This window comes from Vanellus vanellus (assembly GCF_965231255.1).
Source record: "Vanellus vanellus genome assembly, chromosome: 9".
Classification (NCBI taxonomy): domain Eukaryota; kingdom Metazoa; phylum Chordata; class Aves; order Charadriiformes; family Charadriidae; genus Vanellus; species Vanellus vanellus.
In genome coordinates, this window is record NC_138914.1 from 1,136,258 (window position 1) to 1,152,858 (window position 16,601).

Sequence of the window (16,601 nt, forward strand, 5' to 3'; positions counted from 1 at the left end):
TATATACTGTGAATTGGACAACCCCAGTGAGATATCATTTCCAGAAATGAATCGAGCAAAGCCATCAGCAAATAGTTAACACTCTGAGCCTCTGAAACACTCTTTGATTCAATTCAAGCTGCAAACCTCTATGTTTAGAAGCTAATTTACACTGGAATCTGGAATTTAATCATCTCTTCTCATGCATCTGAAAAAGGATGACTTTACTTCACTTAGTCTAAATTAACTTTGAAATTTTCCTACACGTAGTAATATAATATCTAGTCAGATATGCTGATCTTACCTTGAAATAAATTAAGTGCTTGATTCCTCCTCTTAATATTATCCTGATGCTGGTAAAATTTCCCTAGGCGGCACTATGATCTCTGGACATTGCTCAAATAGGGTAGGGTGTATATAAAACCACATAAAGACTGTCAGCGATGGGGAAAGAAACACTTTTTAGACAGGAGGAAAGAAGAGATGGAAGGGAAATAATTTTTTGTTTGATCCAAAGTTCACTGATTCCAAAATAAATCAACCAACAGCCATTGAAATAAATAAGAAAAAAACTGTATTTCCAAAGTGAGTATAGTGTTTAAGTTTCCTTTTCTGTTGTTGTTACTTTTAAGTCAATAGAACTTCTACCTGTGCCATTATTGACATCACGCTTAGTGCAAGAACACTACCAAAGTGATTAGCTACAGATTTCCAAAAGTGGTCCTCTGGAAGGGGAAACTCTGAGAAGCCGAGATGTTCAGGCGGTAAATAAACGGGAAAGTTTATGATTTTCTCTTCCTCAAGAAATAAATTCCGCAATCAGTAACAAGGAAGAAAAGAACCGTAATCAGTATGAAGAGAGTCTTCCTATGCTTCAGACGGTACGAAGGCAGATGTGCTTTCTGATAAGAGTCCTCTAGCTCAGGAAGACAAATGTCAAGTATAAGCATGATCTAGTGGGTTTATTCTTGGTCAACGTTTGAAGAGAACAGCAAGTTCTTCCATCTTTCTAAACTGAAGTCCCGACCTTCACAGAACCGCAATGCAGCCAGGCCCTCTCCTAACGAAGTAAAATCATGTGATAGGAGAATAAGTTATTATTAGTTAACACACTAAACATTTAAACTGGTTTATTATAACCATGCCAGGCTCTTCCGATGCAGAGGAGTTCATACTGATGATCTTTCCACAGAACTGGATCTGAAAGCAACCATTTTTAAGGAAACTAAAAAAATTTCCAAGACTAAACTCTATAGATGGATATTTAAAGAAGAAATTGCAGTAAGGGGATGGGAATTGTTAATTTAATTATTTGTGACTCGAAAGTGAGAATTTTTCCATGCAGTAGAATTACACAAAAGGGGAAAGCAGCTTTCCCTGTTTTTTGGCAAACTGGAATAACCAAGTTGCAGTATCTCCATAAAGCCTACTGGTCCATGGACTGAAGCAAGGCTTTGCTATTTCTACAGGATATTGTATTTTTCATCAAAGAGTAAGCGAGTAAGCAAATGCAATGAACTCCCGATTTGTTTACAGCATATTCATATTAATATTATACCGTTCTCAATTATTCTCCCCAAATTAGTAATTAAAATGTTGAAGTCTGATACTGGATTCTTAAATATACACTCCACAAATCACAGCTTTGCATCCACATTATCTCCATATAACTTTAACCAATTTTAAACAAAATAACATTTGCACCTTTCACCTTTCACAAAAAGTGTATATTTTATTTATAGTTCTATACTATTTCTTATTCTTCATAACAGTACATAACGCATAACATGCCTTTATTTACAATGGAATACAAAATGGTAACTACGTGTATCAAGTCCTTTCTGATCATCTGTAGATAAAGAAAAATGCCTAACATGGTAATCTTTACAACACAAATCAATGATTGTCCGCTACACAAAGATGCTAATCCACTCCACACTGGAGGGTATTATATACATCTTATTCTTTTTTTCTTTAAACTGCCGAAATAAAATGTCATTGCTTACCTATAAAATCACTTCTCTTCTGCCTCTTATGTTTAGTAAACTTGTAGTCAGCACTCAATTGCAATATAGCTTGAAAATAGCGTATTGGGATTTTTCACAAGAAATTAAGGTCAATTAATGCTCAATACACTACTTTCCATTTGATAGCTTGCACTATAGCAGATATTTAACTCACAACCACTTATTAAATTTCCTGCTTACTAAGCTAGGCTGAAGACTTCCAACATCCTTTTCTTTTTTCTTGTTGGATTTTTATTTTTAAAGTTATATGAAAAACTGAAATGTAAACATTTATTCTAGCATAAATAAGCTTTCAGCACAGCACACTGCATCAGCATTATTCAGCTAACAAGGAAATTGCAATTCATTCGCTTATGAGCCACAGCCAGCAGTTAACCAGGCAGATAAGTAACTGAACAGTAAGTCAGGCTAACCTAACAGCAGCCTGTAGGAGGAATCACGAGCACCTGGTTCCAGCCAACAATGAATGCATTTACGATCACCGTGGACCTTTCTTAAGAACAGCAAAGTTGTGTTTTATTAGCTTTACCGTTACTCAAAACATCAGAATCTGTAGCCATTCATGCCATTGACAAACTGACTTCTGTGGCTTTGTTGTTATTATTAATAATACAGTATTGATAGTAAATTATACATTTTCATTCATGCAGCTCCTATCAGTGATTAACTAAGTAATGTCTAATTTCATTTGAGAACAAATACATTTCTCCCTGCAGGAAAAAAAAATGAGAACTAATTCAAATAAGCAGATATATGCCTATTGGGTTTACAATTTAAGAAAACAAAGAAAAACTTTTAAGGTAATTTTCCAGGAAATATGTGCAACCAAAAAACCAAAAAAAGTTTGAAGGAAAAAGGATTTTAAAAATAGAAGGAATATAAATTGTGGCAAGTGTTTATGACAACACAAGTTCTCAAAACAAATGCTATGGAGAACAGATGCAGAAAACTCAAAGATACGTGAACTATTTTGACTTGCTATTCTTTTTAATTTGCATTTGGCAACTCACAGAAAGTGAAAGGCTAATTCGAAAGAGTTATTTCCAAACTGGATTCCTACCTCCCAGTCTTTCCTGTATGCAGAAATTGAGCTTTATAGGTCTAACAACAACAATGATTAATGACCCTTGACAACAGCATTTAAAATGACCTTCATACAAATACACTGGTTCCTTGGTTCTTTTGTGATACAACAGCAAGCAGTTATTAGAATTTGGGGAAAAAAGAGGCAAAAGGAGATGCATGGAAATTACACAATGAAGTAGTTTCATTGTGATGTTGAGAGGAGTACGAAATGAATACAAGATAACACTGATAGAGGAGTCTAGCAAGCCTTTTCCCCCTCAAACTATCCATTTCACTTAGATTGCCCTCATTGCAAAAAAAAAAAAAAAAGTATTTAAAAGAAAAAAAAAATCAAATTACATGATTTAATCTGCTCAGCAACAGCTTAAATAGCAGGAAACAATGATTAATTTTGAGAATGAGAAAATGAGAGGTTTCTTCTGGGATAGCATGAAATGAAATTCACCCACAACTTACTTACAATCACATCAGCTTTTTGAAAAATTGAGCAACAGAATTTCTGTATTTTAAAAAACTATAAGTTAATATTTAATCTGAGAAGTCCTTTGCCTTTCAGTACTTTTAGCATAAACACGGCTGCATTGCATCGCTATGTAAACATCTGAAGAATGAAGTTACAAATGACGGCTGCACCAGCTCAGACTTTGCCTCTAAAAGGGGAATCCCCTCTCACCCTGGAATTCCTCTTCCATGTCCCCTGTCCTTCCAGACGTACTCCCTCTGCTCAGCTCTGGCACCCAGAATGCTCAAACCCAGCATAACACACACTTTGTGTTACATTACAAGTTGAATTGGTACAGGGATGAGTTCAACACACATCAGAGTGGGGAGAGCAGAGTAACAGGTCCCCTGCTACCTGTAGGGAGTTGTTAGAACAGCTCAGCTGTCGCAGGTAACTTCCCTTAAACGCGAGTCAATGACAATTATTCCAGTTTCCAAACTTCAAAAAATGGAATAGGAAACAAAATTAAGCATCTGTTATTTTAAATGTATTTTTACAACTGATGTTATTTCATTAGCAACGTGGTTTTAAAAAATAATTAAGATGAACAAAGTTATACCTATCATTGTACCTAAAAATAATGGTCAGACAGACTATCCATAGCAAATTAAAAAGTTTGTGGTCTCAAAGGAACATTCATGATTTGAGTTGGCCATGAACAACTTATAAGATGAGAGCCAACCTTAAGACATTTTCCTTTTGACCAGCCTGCCTTTTACAGATTTTCAAACATCTCTAGAAAAAGCAATTTTCAAATTTGCATGCCCTCCATCATCAGTAAACATTAGAATAACTCTGGAAACAGTTTTAGGAAACATGTATTCCATCTTTCATGTCAAACCCAAATATCACCTGACAAGATGCAACAAACAGAAGTGATTTTAAGTTGCAAGAAAGTTGCCTGACATGGGGCAAGCAGTAAAGACACTGGAATGTTTCTTTTTCATCATATCAAGAGGGAGAAGAAAATATCAAAGTAGTGGAGGCATTAGACATTTACTATTAAAACAATCTGATACCAAAGATGTGAACATAACACACACACACAAAACACAAAAAGAAAACCAATAATAGCAAAACACAAAAATCAGAACAGAAATCCATTCTCAGACCTTGAGGGCCAGATTTCTGGTCACCCCAAAAAAGAAAGAGGCTGGAACACAGGTGTTTGCCTTGATCCCAAGCAGCTTTATTGCACTTAGTGATAGCAACAGCGATCTTGCCTATAATCCAAATCCAAGACTAAACTGATGCTCAGCCAAAGCTGATAATCACATCTTTAAGATTTGGAACATGCTCTGAATCTCCTAACTACATGTAATACGGAGTGGTATAGCCCAGTAGCATTAAACATTTTGGGGATAAGACTGAAATAGTATAAAGTTATTTCTATTAGACCAGTTTGACAGGTTTTCTTCTGCAGCAGAGCCAGCATACCCTACAAGAATGATTAAAAGATGCTACGGCACAAATTAAAGAAAGATGAAAAGAATTAACTAGAGATATAAACAAGTAAATATCCCATTTAGCTTCATTTCCACAAAGAAAAAAATAAACTGAACTTAAGAATCAGACAAGGATACGTCTCATGGTTAAAGTTCTACACATTTTGAGAATTAGCCCAAAACTAGCAACTATATCTAAACTATAAAATAGGCTGCAGATGGAAAGAACAAGTGAACCTTAAACTTTAGTTTAACTACGTATTACACAAGACAAATTGGGTAAGCAAAACAATTTACTTTACAGAATTCACACAAGGAAATGCTATTTGCAGAAGGCTAAAAATGTTCTCCCAATATTGCATGGTATTTGGATTATCTATTATATCAAGAGGTAAAAAAATTTAACATCTTGAAAATCAGATCCACTTGTCATGAAAAGAAAGTTTCTGAAGAACAATAAGAGGCTCAAAATTTAACTTCATCAAAAAACAATGCAATTGCTCTAGTACCAAAATTTAAATGGGAGAAGAAATGCAAGATATAAAGGTTCTGAGACTGTTTCTTGTAAATTAGAAAGATAACCTTTCATGGGTTCTTTGTTGAGTATTTGTGAACAGCAAGGACCAGAGGTACCAGAATACCAGTCATCATCTAACATAAGGTCTGTAAAGGATTGTTAAAATTCCTAGTTATGATCTATGATTCCTTTTGAACAGAAAGATAAATGAATTGAAGAAATTAAGAACTGGATAAAACAAAGTCAGGGATATTTTCAATTTAAACACTCTAAAAGGAAACAAAAAGGGATGGGGGCAGTCATGGGATGGGATGGGAGTCAAAGCATGAAATGGTTCTCTCAACAAAATTTTCAGTCAAAGGTTGTTGTCCTGGTTTTGGACTATCTTCAGAAAGCTGACAGATCTGACTACAGTCATCAGACCAACTCTAATGTCAAAAATATATTTCTTCGTATAGGACTGGAAAAGGTACTTTCACAGAAAACAACCCCTCAAGAAGCTATGGGTCAGCTCCATTCCACATTCGCGTCTCTTACTGCCATTTTGCTGATACACAAACAAAACTGCTACCGAGGATGAGAATATTACAAGACTTCCCCTCTGCTAGAGGAGATCTCTTCAGTCAGTACTGACATGGTTTCGTTCATTTATTGCTGTTGAAACTGATGTAGAAGATGAGGGAGTTCAGCGTCTAGAGCCCACCATATTCTTGCAGGGTTAGCTTCTTTTTTTCTTTGAAAACTCCAGGCAAAAATCTAAGCTGGTCTCTGTACCAGCCAGAGTATCCTAAAAACGTACTGAAAAAGGACAGAAATTCCAGCACAATAGAAGCTTAGAGACAAATCTCACTTTGCATGGATTTGCCAATTTATATCCCGAGGACCACTTCAGAGGATCCTTTGAGCCAGAGAAAAGTACTTCAAACACAGTTGTCCATCTTCTCCTCATCCTCATATTGATGTGCTCCTCCCTGTCACGGTGCAGGCTTGGTTATCCAACAGCACTGAACGGGCTGGTCACCCACAGCACACCTGCCTGAATTTAGCTAAACCTTCTCTTTGATACGCTTACTACACTGCTGTTGCTCCTCCTCACAGCAGAAGTTAGACAGAATGCTTTACAGCGTCTTGAGCCCTTCATTTCAGAAGCTTACAGGGACCACAGAGTAGTACTTCATTTACTACATGACCAAAGAGAGCAGTGAACCCATCACTGAACAGCTGACGTATGCCAAGACACCACAGCAGGATGTGATTGCCCCTTTCCTGTGTGAGGAAAAGCACATTTCCTGCTTTATTAGTGTATCCCTGTTGTAATAAGGTGCAACTCCAGCCATGGAAATCACAGTAGGGATAACGGTCATCTATCTGTCTTTACAGAAAGGGCCCCGATTCTCCTTGTAACACGTAACTCAAAAAATAACCAGACTAACACAGCACATTAAACCTGGTGAACTGGAACACCTTTTATGAAGGCAAGGTCCGGTTACCTGTTCGGTGGGCAGTAAGTCATGCCATCCCACATACGCACAGCACAGTCACAGAAGAAAGCTATCTCCACGGCACCCACAAGTTAATGCAGTCCTTCCTTAACGTGTGACGTTGGGGGTATAATCACGATAGTCTAAGACACACTGCAAAGGAGCTCAGTACATAATCTCATATGCCCCTTTACATACCCCTTTTTTCTTTTATCCAGTTGAAGAATACTTCAGCACTAATACAGCCATGAAACCCTCTCCTTGACACATGAATTCATGGGTTTTCCAAGGTATGTGTGCTGAATCGTATCAAAATTTAGTCACTAAATGCCAGTTGCATCACTTTTTGTTAATCCCTTTGTTCCTTTAGCCCAAGGCTAGTATTTCTTTTGATCAATATAAATCTTTTCTGTCATCTTATTTTTGCTGTCACTCTGTGAAGTATTACGATGCTGAACCAAGATCTTCATTTATCCCTGGTATTGCAGTCCTGTCCCTCCTGACAGTTACCCTGTTAATATATTATTATCAATCTCCTTGATCCTCCCAGGTTTGAACATAAATTCATCTCTCAGGAATTGACTTCCACAAAGTCGTAAGTCCCACCCCATTAAATGCTACCTGCCGCAACGGAGGCTTTACTTAGAAGTAGCACTGTTGAGAGATGTTTGTTGTTTATAATGGTGAAGAGAGTCATTCAGCAATAGTCAAGTGAGGATGCAAGGAGTCCAAACCATGGATATCGGAAGCTCCAGCTAATTTCTCACATCTCTTCAAAGTGTCATTTCATTTAACATTTAGTGCAGCACCACTTCCCACTTTATACTGGAACACCTTATTATACTGAAATAGAATTACCGATGAAATAGTTACAGAAAAAAATAAAGTTTTAATTTTATATACTAGCACATAGTAAATATGAGACAAGAATTTGTATGCACAGCTGTTAGCCCTTCCACATCTTTGCATGCATACAAACACGAAGCTGAATCCTTTTTATTTAGAACAGCTGAAAATTGAAGTCGTCTTTTCTCTGCACTGCTACCCAATATCAAAATTCAACATTTTTCATATCAGCTAAACAGAAATCCATCCCAGAGCCGGAAGGAGGATAATGGACATAGCTTTCAGAAACGCGGTCATCACTGGGACAGATTCGTAGCTGTAATAAACAGCAGTAATGCTAGAAGAGTATTATCACTCGTCACTCTCCATAGCGCAATGCATTTTTCACAAATTCAGAAAACACTCAAAAGTTGGTGTCTTTCTGTGCTTTTCCTCCTCCACCCTTCTCGTGTACACTCCAGAATATGATGAAAAATAGATCTTATTAGCCATGCAGTTATCCAGCCAGAGGAAATAGATAATGAGAATATTTAAATACTAGCTCTAATCAAAACTTTTTTTCTCCCTCATCTTATTCTTATTCACTTGTTCATACATTCTTGCATTTTGTTCTCTGGGTAACAAGCCTATATATATAAACACATACATATACATATTTATGTCTGTATGTACACTAGTGTAAGACAAATTGAAATATTTATTTCCTTTCAACCCGTTGAAAAAACTGACAAATTCTGTAACAGTGTACACCGTCCTACTCTTTATCATATCACACTATGATAACAGGAAAACAAAGGAACCTCTAGATGGACACCACCTTCTGGGTTTGGCAATTAAACCCAATACTACCATTTCAAGCTTTTCACGAGTATCTTCAAACCCAGAGGAATTTCAGATTTACCGGTCTCACATTAGACAGCTTTGTTCTTGGTCTTGGCTCAGCCACAAACTCCACCACATTTGTTGGCATGTGCAGCTAATTTCCAGCAGCCTTTCCTACATCTATTCCTTTAATTATCTAATTATCTCTAATTTTTGAGCAGACAACTGTATTACCATAGCAAATAATAAGGGTAATCACATGCATAAGCAAACCAGACAAGGATACTAATATATATCCTTGTCCGATTCCCTTGCGCGTGTGATTTTCGCAGCTACAGCCATTCAGGCCTTCAATACAAAGCCAGATCATTAGGATGTTCTCCTATCATCTACAGGATTTCGGGGTAGTTGTTTTGGGGTGTTTTTTTTGTTTGTTTGTTTTCTTTTTTTTTAAAAAAAACATTTTTAACCAATTCAGTTCTACCAAACCTTCCAAGTCTCATCAAAATGCCAATTTCTTTTTTAACCAAGTATGTTCTGCCAGTGTTCCTGTATGTTTACTTACATTAAGTAAAACCCCTTTGATCTTTATATGCTGAGATAACACTATTTACTGATGGTAACTAAATCCTTGATCAGGGTAACTAAATGCTTGATCACTATTTCAGAAGGAAAATAAATCATATGCAGTAGTGAGGTAGCTTATTAACAGTAGGAAATCTCCACAAGCCAAGTTAGGACATAATTAACAACTTATGGCTAAACCAGCACATAAGTAGATAGTTTAATTATTAAGAAAATCTGCCAGGAAATGTTCTTGTTTCCAGCACCAATTTCTGTTGTGTGGTTTTATCATATCTTCTTCTTAAAATAACTTATATTATCCTGAAAACAATGGTGGGTAGGTGGGGTTTGGGTTGGGGTTTTTTTTGTGTGTTTTTTAACAACAAATGATAAAGCACTACTTCTCATGCCATCTTGTTCTCATTCTTCCAAAAAAAAAAAATCTCCTCAAGCCAACAGAGAGCAGACAGGCCTGTCCTCCCACAAAGACCATTAATACTGATTTATCCGGACATGACTGAAAAAGTATGTGATAATTATAGACGCAGGCCAATTTGGAGCTCGTATTATCGCCACGCTTTTTCCATGACTGTATGTAACTTGGCAAATAATTATTCCTTTATTATAACTCAGTGTAAAGTATTTTATGCCTTCTCATATGAAGCATGCAACACAAAAATAATCTTCACTTACTGTATAATGATAATAATATAAAAATGCACTGTCTGGTATACTTCATTGCCTAACTGGATTTTGGTTTTCCGTAGTCCAAAAAATTCATCATAACTGAACTAAAATACATTTTGAGAACATTAGATCATTTGTTGTCTTATCAATGACTATGCAAGAAGGCAACAAGCTTTAATGTTAGATCTTTGTACCATTTTCTTCTGAAGCTTTAATTGACTGAAAAAAAAAAAAGATTATTTGAAAAGAGAAACAAAAATAGCATTTATTTTCTTTGACATTATATATTAGCAATAAACAACTGCAGTAATTCAGCAGAATTATTATGGAGCCTCCCAGTAATAACCTGCCACCATGAGAAAACAGTAAATAATAGACTGCTCATGCAGCCAGGTGAGCCTTCGTTCTCTGCAGTGAAACATACAGTGCCGCACTTGTGTGGATCAGGAGTGGCTTTCTGGAGCGTGAATGGTTGAAAACATAAATTTATAATCCCTAATACATCATAATCCCAGTTTTGTATACTCTCATCTGCAAAGGGAAGTGTTTCATCTTTACTAGAGGAAATAGTACAAGTCAGCTTTAGCATATTTGTTCTAGCAGGTGTCGTGACCTAAAATTCTGGCAAATTATAAATATTGAATGTTTTTGGAAATTTACAATCCTTGGAGACTGTAATTTAAAAGCTAGATTATACTACTCTTTATTATTCAAGGGGCATAATCAGGGAACACCTTAATTGTATTTAACACCTAAAATAAACCAGAACGCCAACAGAAAATAATCATTGGTTTAAATAGGACCTATTTTAACTATAACTGTAACCAAGACAGTTATAGTGTTAATAATTCAATGTTGGTTGAAAACCACTCTCTTATGACTGATTTATAGAGACTGAAGTAGGCATATGTTATGCTACAGGTGGATGTGAGGTCGTAAGAAACCACTTTACAGTCTTCCCAGAAGTACAGTGTCAAAAAGGTCACTTGTGGTAAAGGATCTTTTGGATTAGTCTTTCAAATCAATGCATGAATTAAAGGCAATTTACATATAAATGGGCTAATACTCTGGCTTTGAAATTAGATGAATTTTTAAGAGATTTAAGAAACAGCAAAAAAGGTCAGTTAGGCATTAAGTATACATAATGCAATTTTTAAAAACTGCTTGTCTTGGAACTCCATGTTTCTCATTTATTAATATTTTGTATTCACAGCCTGTTCTGCTCAGAAAGGTACTGCCAGCTGGTTGTGAGCAAACGCAGAAAAATGATCCATGCTAGGGATATCAGATTTGAGGTAAGACTAAGACTTAGAAAGTGAAATTTTCTTAATATTGTCAGAGTTTGAAAGCATTTTTGTTTTCCTTAGACAAAACTAAGAAGTTTTAGTCAAAGTCAGTGAAGATTATCCTGTACTGGAAAACAGACAACAGAATCTTAGGGAGATATTTCATATAACTTTTTATTTTCTCCCTCATACAAATCAAGGTTCCAGTACAGCTTGATTTCTCCTTCTATACCCTCATGACAAGAATGTCTTGTTCACCCTTATGCAGCAGAACCTGCATTAGATTTTATTGCGCCTAACAGCCCAAACGCATGCCACAGATGAAGGCAAGATCTAGGAATTAACCTTTGGTTTTGTGTGTCTGAATACGTGTGTATGTGTAAATAATCTTTTTCAGTCACGAATTTTTCTCCTCCTTTTCAGAAAGAATCCCTAAGTCTACTGTATTACTTAACGTTGACATTCTTGCCTTTGACATTTGTTTACATTATTGTCTCTTTCCATAAAGAAGCCATTACTAACTCCTACATGCTGCTGCTTTTTCACCACAGTACACCTTGGTGAATTTGGATCCTGTATTGCATTAAAAAAAAAAAAAAAAAAAGGTAAAACACATGATTACCTCCCTTTTGGATATATCTGTATAATTAAATAGTATGTTCAACTTCCCATTCACGGATGGCACAGAACTCAAACGTATAGTCAAAGAACGGACACTGAAATAAAGTTCCTTCCTTCAAGGCCAAGGTTAGACAGTGTTTGCTCAAACTATCTACATAAAATCCAGCACCATATAAATACAAACTAACAACATGGTTCAATGCTGAAGCCATTTTACTAATGGTACTTCTGCATTCTCAGAATCCATGCCAGTAACTTGATGTCTGCCCAACACTGAGATGGATCATATTCAGTGGATTTGTGTTTTTCACAACTGGGCTTGCGATAAAAAGAGGGAAGGATTATTATCAAGATTAAGTAATAATTTAAGAAAAAATCTCAAAAAAAGTAGTGACAATAAGATAGCAAGCAATGCTGATGCAAAGGACTGGCTATTGATGTGGCATGAGAAATAGCCAAAGTACTTCTCTGTAACCAAAAAGAAGAAACAATATTTTAAAACAGGATTGCTTGCTGAAAAGCACTGAAGAGTTATAATTTATGTTGCACCATAAGAATTATCCTTCTGATAATATCCTACAGTCTTTAATAAAGACAAAACCAGCGTGTGTCACAGACATTAGCAATACTGTTTTATGAAAACTTTCAAAACCATTTATTATAAAAGTTCATAATTCTTCCATACAGTTAATTTTACAAATTACAGAATTCTAAAGAAAATATGATTATCTAATCAACCTTTAGGATAGTTTCCTTAGAAAGCCTGTTTTCTACCATACTGTGCAGTGCAAAACTGATTTTTACATGGTAATTAAATTGGTCCCTTCCCTTTCAGGAAGGCAAAAGAAATCAACAGATGCTTGCAATGAGCCCTGCAGCAAGGCACAATAAAAAACAAGAAAATTATATAGTTTGAGTTGATTTCAGAAGATAAACAATGAAGCTGTATAGATACAAATAGAATTCTGAGGCACATAAAAGGAGGAATAAAGTAAGACATCGAAAAGGACATAGAAGACACCCACAGTTTGTTAGTTATAGTGTAAGTGGTAACAGTACTATTAAGAGAATTACTTAGTTAAGTCTTCGAGTAACCAGTGTCAGATGACTTACGTCCTAAAGAAAGTATGCACTTCATCAGAATCAGATCAGGTTTAGCTTTTACTACAGAAGACAACCTTCTCAAGACTCCAGGCATTTTAGCTTTGGAAAAAATAAGAAAAACAATAAATATTTTTATTAAAAGATAGCCAAGAGACTCAAAAGTACTTCCCAGTAATTCGATAAACAATTCTGATATTACAGAAAGTATTAACCATGAAAGAACAAGCAACACCACATGTCTAGTTCCTTGAATGTATCATTGTAGGAGAGATTCCTTATCACAAGAGCTATTAGGGCCCTCAAATATAAAAGACAATTTAAGATGGGTAAAAAGATGTTTAGCAACAGTTCTAACAAAGAATTTGAAGATTTTGTTGTTGTTGTTGTCTTCCTGTGGTATATTCATTCCTACAGAACCAAAAATAGCTTAAACCAATTACTGCAAATTTGAGAGAAAATTCACAGATTTATCTTGGCAAATTACCATTCTGTGCAGACACTTTTAAAGCAGGTAGATGAACTTGTACAGCAATTCAGTTGATAGAAAGCTAGATTGTTTCTGGTACGTAACTGACTTTTTCTAGTGCAGATTATGCCCATGAATAGGGTCATTTCTTTAGTTGCCAATTATGCAGACTCATGTTTTGAGTAAAAGCTACCATGGGAAAAAAAACTGAAAATTTGATCCTATAGTACTGTGGGTTCAAATGCAACAAATACTGCTTACACATTTTTTAATAGTTTCATGCATGAACATGTTGTAAGTCAGAGGAACGTCATCTATTGCACATATGAGATTCTGAGTACATGTGGAACTATGCTCACATTTCCAATCACTGCTTTGTGAGAAGTATGCAAAAATAAAGACATAAAGATATCACTCAAACATGCAGGTACTGGAAGATCTGAGATAAAAATAATAACAAAAAAAAAAAACACCTTAGAGGAATGAGGTCTAGTCTTTGGAAAAGGAAATTAACAGCAGATCTTGCCAAGTTAGACAAGAATTTTGTAAAAAACCAAAAGGTATGGTTTATAAGGCTATAGCAGCTTGTGTCAAATATAAAAACAAAGGGCATGAACTTAAGCTAAGGAAAGGTCATCTTCAAAGAGAACGTTGGAAGAAATGCTTTACACAGAATAGTTACGATGGAAAATAAACCACTATGACAACCTTTGCAACAAGTGATATAAACTTTAAAAGGTGACAAGCATTTGAAAGACAGTTATTGGGCAAATAGAGAAAGAGGGAGAGACAGATGTCTGGCCTTTTCAAAGATAGGCTTTGCATCCATCTGTCTTTAAATCACCAGCATTACATCCCTATCTGCTGCCTCATAAGTCCACTAAAAGAGAAAATTGACACCAAACTAAACTGAAGGATCTAACAAGAAGATCCTGACAGTTGAAATGGGTCTTAGAGATTCCATCTCCAAATGTTATTGTCTGAACTTCCTTATTTCAGTGAAGGAATAAATCTTGTCCTATCTATTTCAGAGCCTTCATTTCTCTTTTAATGATTCTTCCCCCCAAAATCCCAAGATTTGATTCAATAATTTGCGTTTTTTAAACCAAGCACATAATCTTAAGCGGCTACCCACCACAAGTATACTGAAGCTGCATATTAAAAAACTTTGAATTTTTATCTTCTGTCACCTAGACATCGCTCTGAATCCCACATCTTCAAAAATCAGAAAAATTATTATTTTTACCAATTCTATGAAATATCAAGAACAGTTGAATACTACTTTTTAAGTTCTGACCAACTGCAGAATAGGTAAGGGAAACTTTCACAATGCCTCTGAGGAATTTCAAGCTACATTTGGAATCGTATCTTCTGGAAGGTTCAAAAGGAGCTTGACATCATCTTGTTATGCACTCACATATACAGTTTCAAAAGAGAAAAAGTAACTCTCACCTTAAGAAGTCTCACTGAAACAAATAAAATCAAGTCAAGATGGCTCCAGATGCTCAGTTCTTCAGTGAAGGGGTCAATAAAACAGTTTAGATTACAGGATTCCATTAAAAAATAACTCCACTGTATCCTACCATGTGCAATACCAAAACGAAACTCTACTAACCTCAGCCACCTGCTTGCTTAAGAGGGAAACTACTTCTGCAATTAACATTTGTTATTGTCTGTGCTAACAGATCGGTCTTGGGTTACCATCATTCAATAATGATGCTAATAAGAACAATTTTTACCGTAATTAGCGCATTTTAGAAAGCATAAAGAAGTTGAATGGTTCTTAAAAGCTTTAATGATTTGTGGTGATTTTCACCATAAAGATGACAATATATTAGTTTACCAGATGCCAGATCATGCAATGGATCATTAACAAGGGGGTGTTTTCTGAATACTTCCCAAGTAAATACCAGCTGGTTTATTCTCAGCAAGCAGACATAGTCACAAGCATCTCTTGTCTGATTCACTAAACTGATGTCAAATACATCATGTATTAAAATATCTAATGTTCATGTACAACTTCTTTGTCTCAAAAGCAGTACACTACATACACTGTCCTGCAAAGATCCAAAGTGATATAATCACAGTTTTCAGACTTGAAAAAAAAAAAAATTAGGAGATTAGTAGAAATTAAAAACATTTCTTTAAATGGAAAAATGTATTATATACACAGCTATTTGAGATGTACCCTAGAGGTGATCTGATTATAAAATAAGGAATAGCACATTTCTTATCTGTCAAGAGTACTTTGAGGATCAAGACAGTTGAAGAGAATCATTTCAATAGATAAATAACTTCAGGCCACTGTATTTGAACAATCATATCCACACATTCGAAACAGAGACTAAAAGCAATACATGTGGCTATCTGGAATTTGCCGTATATTGTAGGCAAGACAATATTGATGATCCCTGACAATCAGCTGCTGCTCATCTTACAGAGAGGCACCTGAGCCTTGCACGTCTCCAATGTAAGTATAGAACTAACAGTTATCAGTGTTGCCTTGTTGCAGTTACTGAAAACACGTGCAAGTAGTACTTGTATCACCTTTCAGCCCCTTCCCATGGGAAGGGGAAAGGGCAGGGGGACAGGGAGGAAAAAAAAAACAAACAACAAAACCAAACAAACAAATCCAAAACAAAAACAACAACAACAACAAAACATCATTGGAGGGGAGAAAAAAAACGCACCCTATTCTCGGCATTCAACTATCTTTTTTACCTCCTTTGGGGAGCAAGCTGGCTGCAACAGACTCAGACTCTAGTGTCTGCCTCTTTCTCACTGTGATTGTAAAGCTGGGATCAGGGAAGACACATCTATTTGTTCCTCTCTCTCACTAAAATGAAAATGTCTCCTGCTATTTGGTCAGCTTTGAGCATCCTTCCACTGGACAAGACCTCATTTCTCTAGAGTAAAACATAGCTTACGGGGGGGGGGGGGGAGGATCAGAAGGGAAAAAGATTTATGGAAAAGGGTACAACTTTAATTTTTTTTAATTTCCCTTTTGCAAGCAACCTGTTTAAAAAAGAAAAATAAAAGTAGATCTCAGTCAGAGTTAAGGAAGTAGAAATTCCTTGAATTAAGCATAAAATGAAAAAGCAACTTCTCCCCATCACCAAAAAGCAATGGTTACTTCCAAGAAGAGTTGCTAATGACCCTCCACAGTTT

At 35.9% G+C, this 16,601-nt stretch overlaps 1 protein-coding gene across 1 annotated transcript in view; it reads right to left on the bottom strand.

The window, feature by feature from the left end:
• The window catches only part of FHIT (fragile histidine triad diadenosine triphosphatase), a 613,325-nt gene that overhangs the window by 472,278 nt on the left and 124,446 nt on the right, over positions 1 to 16,601 (bottom strand). The window lies entirely within an intron of this gene.